General features: G+C 45.2%; 1 protein-coding gene across 2 annotated transcripts in view; it reads right to left on the bottom strand.

The window, feature by feature from the left end:
* Plekhh1 (pleckstrin homology, MyTH4 and FERM domain containing H1) overlaps positions 1-7,412 on the bottom strand; it is a 49,867-nt gene that overhangs the window by 42,162 nt on the left and 293 nt on the right. The gene's annotated exons all lie outside the window — the stretch shown is intronic.

The following is a 7,412-nucleotide window of genomic DNA, read 5'->3' as shown; positions in this document are numbered from 1 at the left end:
AAAAAAAAAAAAACAAAAAACAATTGTGACCTGAACAAGGATAACAGCAATAGATATGCTAACACAGGAGGGGGAAAAGCTCATGAGGCCTCAACCCTGGATATTCTGAGAGCTGAAGAAATAGTCTTCCCCAGAGAAGAGCACACTAACTGGCTATCCATACCAAATGGTCAGCCCTGAAAACAAATGCATATAAGTAACATATGGACTGAGGAGGTTATGTTTACAATAGAGAGAAATACAGATAACGATGATGGGATGATGGGTGGTAGTGTTGCTAGCCTTTAATCCCAGCACTTAGGAGGCAGAGGCAGGAGGATCTCTATGAGTTCAAACCCAGCATGGTCTACAGCATGAGTTCCAGGACAGCAAGACTACACAGAGAAAACCCTGTCTCAAAAGACAAAAATAAAAAGATATAGTAACAGATGTGTGTTTGTGTCTGTTGCTGGAGACTGAACTCATGATTTTACGTGTTGTAGAGACTCGGGAACACTAGGTGCCCTCCCTGTCTCTCAGCTACACCTTAGCCCTAACCGCTAGTGATTTGGGAAGCTGGGTGGTAGATCTATGGGAGTTGGTTATACTGGTCTTTCTACTTGAAAACATGCTTGGAAATTTCTATAATAAAATGTTGTGCTTTGACATCATCTTCTCCCATTTTTCAGGAGCCATGCAGCCTCTGAAAACCCAGTTACTTTCTGTGCTGTTGCCAGATATTTACACTACCTGGGAGCAACAGTGAGATTCTTTCATGATTAATCACCAACATTGTTTCTCCCTTCACACTTGACTTTGATGAATAGATTTCTCCCATTGTGGTTTTGTTTGTTGTTTTTGGAACAGGGTCCAAACACTGTATAGCCCTGGAACTTGCTATGTAGACCAAGCTGGCCTTGAACTCACAGAACTTTGCCTGCCTTTGCCTCTGCCTCTGGAATGCTGGCACTAAAGGTGTGTGGCACTGTGGTAGGCCAGCACTAGGCCTCTCAAGTTAGGCGTTATGAATACGGACTTCTTAAATCCTTACTTTGTAGCAGGCACATGCAGTCTCTTTTCTCCAGGTCAACCTAGAAGCTGTTAAGATGACTGTCCATACACAGAAAGTCACTGAGGAAGAGAGTTTGAAGAACTTCTATAGATGGTTCTATAGCTGGCCAGGAGTGAACTGGGGTCCTGGTTCCAAATCCCATTCAAAATCAAAATAAAAGAAAAAACAAGAAAAGAGAAAGAGAAAAAAGAAAGAAAGAGGTTGGTGGTACAGTGGTACAGGTCAGTAGTGGTACACGCTTGCCTAGCATACTTGAGCCATTCTATTCCTGGTTCCAAAAAGAGAAGATAAATTGTCAGTATTTTCAAATGTCTTTCAGAAGCAGTAGAACTAAGGTAAACCTATAGCCCAGATTTTCCAAGGCTCAGATATTCTGCCACCACAAAGCTCTATAAGCACAGACACATCGTCTACGTAGCCCTGGAGAGAAGGGCAGAACAAATAAGCCACTGATAGGTCTAGTGTCTGATTCTTTTGGCTCTGGGATCCTCTGACCACTGGACACATGACCTAAGCCCAGAAGTGTCATCCTAGACAATAGGGACATTATGACCTCCAAGCCAGCCCCACTTCAAAAGACAGGGACCGACTGGAACTAGCAGGAAGACAAAAGACAAAAACAAAACATGACCTTATCTGAGCTAAGATCACTGCTGTAAAGACAAACAGAGTCTAGGAGGGCTGGGAGAAGGCCGGGAAGCTTCTTGTTTTGAGTTTCCTTGTCCTTCGGGGAAACTGCGGTTTTCGTCCTATAAACAGGAAAAGTGGTAGATCTGAGACCGGGACTTGGGGAGTCTTGTTCTTAAGTCCAGGGCTAAGAACTAAAGAAGCCTAAGAAAAGCCTAAGAGAAGCCTAGAAATTGAGAGGCAGGGCACTGGAAATTTGGTGACTTGAGTTTGACTTAAATACTTAAGTTCTTCTTTTGACTGTTCAAGCTGCTTCAGAGATTCTGTGAGGACTGGGAAATGCCAGATTGTCAGTCTCCTAGAATTTGGAAAATGGAATGTCTCTAGTCCCTGCCTGGCCGTGATATCTGAGATCACCCTTAGACTCTAGGGAGTGCTTTCTCCACTGGAGAATCTAATCCTTCTCCCCTCCTGGGGGATGCTGACAAGTCCTGAGAAGGCTGGGCCTCAAGCTACGCTTGCCTTGGCATGGCACATGAAGGGATTTAAAGGTTTGGAATCAGATCTAGAGTAATGAGTATCTACTGCCAAGTGAAAGGCCCGGAGGCTCTTCAGGCTAAAGCAGGTGGTAGCACCCACAGCTATAAAGCAGGAGATGTTAGGGAAAGATGCTAGCAAACTGAACTTAGCCTCCCCAGTGTTCTTGCATGGGTACCACACAAAAAAGATGTTCAAGGATAAACAGAAAGGAATAACTGGTGTTTTAAAAAGATGTGTGTGTGTGTGTGTGTGTGTGTGTGTGTGTGTGTGTACAGATGTGAAGGCCAGAGATCAATATCGAGTGTCATCCATCCTCATCACTCTCCATTTTATTTATGAGTTTGTTTCTGGTTTTTGAGACCAGGTCTTTCACTGAACATGAAGCTCAATGGCCAACGGGTTCCAGGGATTCTCTTGTTTCTGCCTCACCAGAGCTGGGATTTCAGGTATGTGGCCACACTCTGTTTTGTTTTTTTTTGTTTGTTTGTTTTTTGGGTTTTGTTTTGTTTTTTTGTTTTTTTGTTTTGTTTTTTGAGACAGGGTTTCTCTGTATAGCCCTGGCTGTCCTGGAACTCACTCTGTAGACCAGGCTGGCCTCGAACTCAAAAATCCGCCCGCCTCTGCCTCCCAAGTGCTGGGATTAAAGGCGTGCGCCACCACCGCCCGGCTTGTTTTGTTTTTTAAAATAAGAATGCTGGAGTTCAAACCCAGCTCCTCAGGCTTACCTGGCTGATGCTTAACCAAACCAGACCCCAGTTCTTAACTTTTCAAAGCATCACAACATGTGAACTGGTGAGAGAGAGAGCAAATATTCACAGTGAACACAAAAGGTTACTTGAACATGTGATCCGCTTAGAGACAAACAAGGAAGAGCAGTACTGAGCCAAGAATCATGCTATCCCAACATCTCTACAACAGTCCTCTTTCAGTGAGAATGCTTCAGTAGCGATGGTAGACATCAGTGGTACCCGACTTGCCTAGAACAACCACATTATGGCCAAAGAAATCAACGAGACAGGCTGGGGATGTAGCTTAATGAGCTGGAAACAGACCCAGCACTATTGGATTTTGTTTGTTTTTTCTTCCTTCTCCACAGTTTTGTTGGGAAGCTACAACACATATAAGAAGTAAGAAAACTCATACAATAAGTTCCTGTGTCCTCCAGTCAGCAACAACTTCATCACCCCATGACCACCGGTCTGAAACCTGTTCTCTTGCTTTATTAGGGCCCAGAAGGCTGAGTGCATGACAGATGGGTCAGATGATCTCCAGGGCACTACTTGCTGTCCTGAAGCTCTGCATTCCCACTACCCTGGACATGGTGTCATAGAGGCCCACAGGGGCATGCTAGAGGCAAGGGCTGGGGCTGGAAAGGGCTGTGGAAAAAACACACAAGACCAGTTTGGTGACTTTGCACTCAAGTCTGTATCGGGGAAAACACAGACTTGCTATGAGATGGCTGGGGCCAATCTGGCCAGAAATAGACAAAATACTGAGGTTTAACTTAATTCAGCAAACTTATGGTGATTCCTATGTGCAATATTCGAGCAGTAAGGCTGTTAAAGATTCTGTCTTTCAAGCCTTCAAGTCTGGTTACTGCAGACCCAGGACCACACAACGCTTCCTGTAACATTACCAGAAGGTAAGGAGGGCCAGGCTTGGTGATGCGCATGTGTAATCCCAGCACTCTGGAGGCTGAGGCAGAGGGTTCACTGGTAAGAAATGTCCAAAAAGGAGGAAGGGGAGGGGAGAAGAGGAGGAAAGAAGAAGGGAAGAGGAAAGAAAGAGGAAGAAGAAAAAGGAAAAAAGTAAGGAAGAAGAAAGAGAGAAAGAAAGAGAAAGGAAGGAAGAGGAGGAAGAAGAGGAGGAGGAGGAGAAAATGATAGTACATTTTCTGGAGTGTGAAGATGTTAGGGCCCCATGTGACTTTCATTTCTAGGGATGGGCTTATCATGTAATCTGAGTGCTACTCTCTAGGCCAACTGTGGGAAAGAAAGACCATCATGCCTCCTTCTGATGCATCTGGGAAGAGATGGTGAACAGAGAGACAGACACAGGGATCCCTCTGATCTCAGCACCACAACAAACACTCCACCCTCAATTGGGTGCGAGCATCATCCCATCCTTCAGTGTTAGAGGAGATACAGGAAAGGGCAGAGCATGCCCTATCCCTTGAGAACCTACATATCAACAGAAGGAGAAACAATATAGCTCTGAAGATCCCAAGCTAAGACCAAACAACTTGAGTCTGACACTAAATAATCCATTTGCTTAACTCCGCTGGTCCCAGTTCTGCTCTGAAACTGACTGCAATATTTGAAAACATAAGCAGTGATACCAGTTCAGACCTAAGAAGCTGTCAACATTCAATTACCTTTTTGACCGTCAAAACAGCAATTCTAAGCTGGCCAGGGTCGTTCAGAACTGTAACCCCAGCACTTAGGAGGCTAAGGATGAGAAACAGCCTCAAATTTCAGGACAGCCTGTGCTATGGAGTGAGACATAATTTTATCTGGGTGTGACGTCCCATATTCCCAGTACCTGAGAGTCAGAACTAGGAGTGGATGAGCTCTAGGATGGGGGCGGGCGGCGGGGACAGCCATCCCAGGGTTGTGTGTGCTTAGCATGTGTGAGGGCCAGGGTCCTTCTATACCTGTACAATGGAAAGGAAGGGAGAGAGGGGTAGAGGAGACACTGTACAGAATTTCCTTGAAAATTTAAGAGTATTGTCTAAGTCTGACCCCTGCTGAGTTTATAAGCACCCAGTAACTGACAGCTAATGTTCCCCAGGCATGAGAGGATATGTGGTTCATGAATATGCTCTCTGGCATCTCTACATGGTAGTTTTTAATAATCACATTGTCTTCTTATTTTTCAGTATTAAAAAAGAGCATAAAGTTCACAGTTAAACTTCTTTCCATCCCTGAACTTCAACCATTATTTGGTTTTTTTAGAGCTATCCAGAGTACAGAAACAAGACAGGGTTTCTCTGTATAACAGCCCTGGCTGTTCTGGAACTTACTGTAGACCAGACTGGCCTTGAACTCACAGAGATCTGCCTGTGTCTGTCTTCCATGTGCTGGGATTAAAGGCATGTACCATCACTGCCTGGCCAGAGTACAAGCATTCATCTATATGTACATATATATATATATATATATATGTACATATATACGTATATATATATATATATATATATATATATACACACATACACACATATATGTGTGTATATGTGTGTGTGCTTGAGCATGCTTGTGTACTCAGAGGCCAGAGGGAGGACGGGTATCAGATGGAATGGAGTTGGAGTTGCCATGGATGAAGATGCTAGAACCAAACTCAAATCCTCTGCAAGAGCAGGAAGCCCTTAACTGCTGAGCCATCTCTATAGCCTGATACACTATATTCCCTGAACTCAGAGCTCTCCCCCTCAGCATTAATGCATCCTATTGTGAGGCGATTACATGATCTTATTTAAGAATCCCTCGTTGATGGACATTTGAGTTCTTTCCAACCTCTTGCTAAAATAAACAATACTACAATGAATATTCAATGAATATGCCTCATTTTATATGTATCAGCATATATCTGAAATCCTAGAAATGGGATCAAAGGATTAAGTAATGTACACTGTAAAGTGCACTCCCCTGAGGCTCTGCTAATTCATGCTTCAGCCAGCAGTAAGTGCCTATTCTTCAAATCAGACTCCAGCTTTTGGTTTTCTCTCAGGGTCTTAATTATGTAGCCTAGGCAGGCCTGGAACTTGCTACATTGTAGACTCTGAATCTGTGAGCCCAACCTCCTTACCCTTCCAAGTATTTTGATTATAGGGATGGACCACCACACCAGGCTATATTATCAGTCTGGAAACAGCTATTGGTAGAGGGTCAGACAGGGTTAGACAGCTTATTGGTCCATCCACAGAATACAGATGGTGGCTCAGCACCCGTGTGCAGTGAGGGAGGGAATTCCCACACCTAAACATCTAAACGCATAAAACATTCTCCAACCTGTAAGGAACACAGATGTCAATACATACAACCAGCCTTGTAGAGATAAGGAAAAGAGATGAGTTGGATGTAGTGACTCATCACCAGCACTAGACAGGCTGAGGCAGGAGGGCTGTTGAGAGCTTCAGAAAAGAAAGAACGGGGAAGGAGAAAGAAGCAAATAGAGAAAAGAAAGAAGAGTGTGTAGAAAAAATATACTAAGAAGAGTGGAATGAGAGGAACACACATCTCTCTGTTGCTGATGCTGATGACGGTTTCAGTCAGAAGGGCAGGACACTGTTTTAGGCTAATGGTTCATTTCCCTAAGTTTGGGACCACAGGGTGAACTGTATCACAAAACAGCTCTGAGTAGGTCCCTTAGGCAGATAGGGGAAGGCCATGGACATGTGGAATCTAGAAGGCTTAGGTCTAAGGCCTGTCTCTATGTGACCTTTACAGTCTTTCACTATAACCTTGGGCAAGACACAAGTTTTCTGAGTCCTAGTTTCCTCCTTCACAGAGAAAGGTGAATAGATTGTTGAACTGGGTGGCGACTACTTGCACCGCACAGCGTCCGGAACAAGACAGTCCACAAAGTCTGCTGCTAAGGAATTGATGGCTACTACATTGGGGGCGAGGGAGGAGGGGCAGTTATTTCAAATAACGATCTTTTGAGCATTTCTCCTAAAACCCGGAGTTTGTCAGTGTCCGTAAGTTTTATGAGGCGGATTTACAGTAGGAGCTGATGAAGATCCTGACAGGGAGGAAGTATGCTGAAGGAGCAACAGGGAGGACATTCTAAGTCCACAGGGTCTCGCTGCCTCTGCCACCTTCCGTGGGAGACGTATTCCCAAGACTGCTAGGACACAAAGCCCCTGATGTCACTTAGAGCCCAACCTGTGCTCTTTTCTGCTTGGCAGGACATGCCAGTAAGAACTTAGCCTGACTCCTAGGAGAGACATCCAGAAATCACATTAACAAACAACCTAGGACGAGCCGCTGAGGGGAGCGGAAGGGTAGAGCGGGAGAACACCGGGGTGGAAGGAAGCCTGCACGTACATCCCGGGGGCCTTCCCAGGAGCAACTGGATCGAGCCGGTCCCCAATGGCAGGACCTACTGCAGGAGGGGACGGTCACCGCCTCCCAGCGCGGGTGCGCAGAAGCTCCGGGTAGCCTGCGCCCGTCCCGCGGCTCCCAGGTAGGGA

Source organism: Mastomys coucha, unplaced genomic scaffold (assembly GCF_008632895.1).
Source record: "Mastomys coucha isolate ucsf_1 unplaced genomic scaffold, UCSF_Mcou_1 pScaffold6, whole genome shotgun sequence".
Taxonomy (NCBI): domain Eukaryota; kingdom Metazoa; phylum Chordata; class Mammalia; order Rodentia; family Muridae; genus Mastomys; species Mastomys coucha.
Note: the sequence above shows the minus strand (reverse complement) of the source record. Positions and strands in the feature narration are given on the sequence as shown.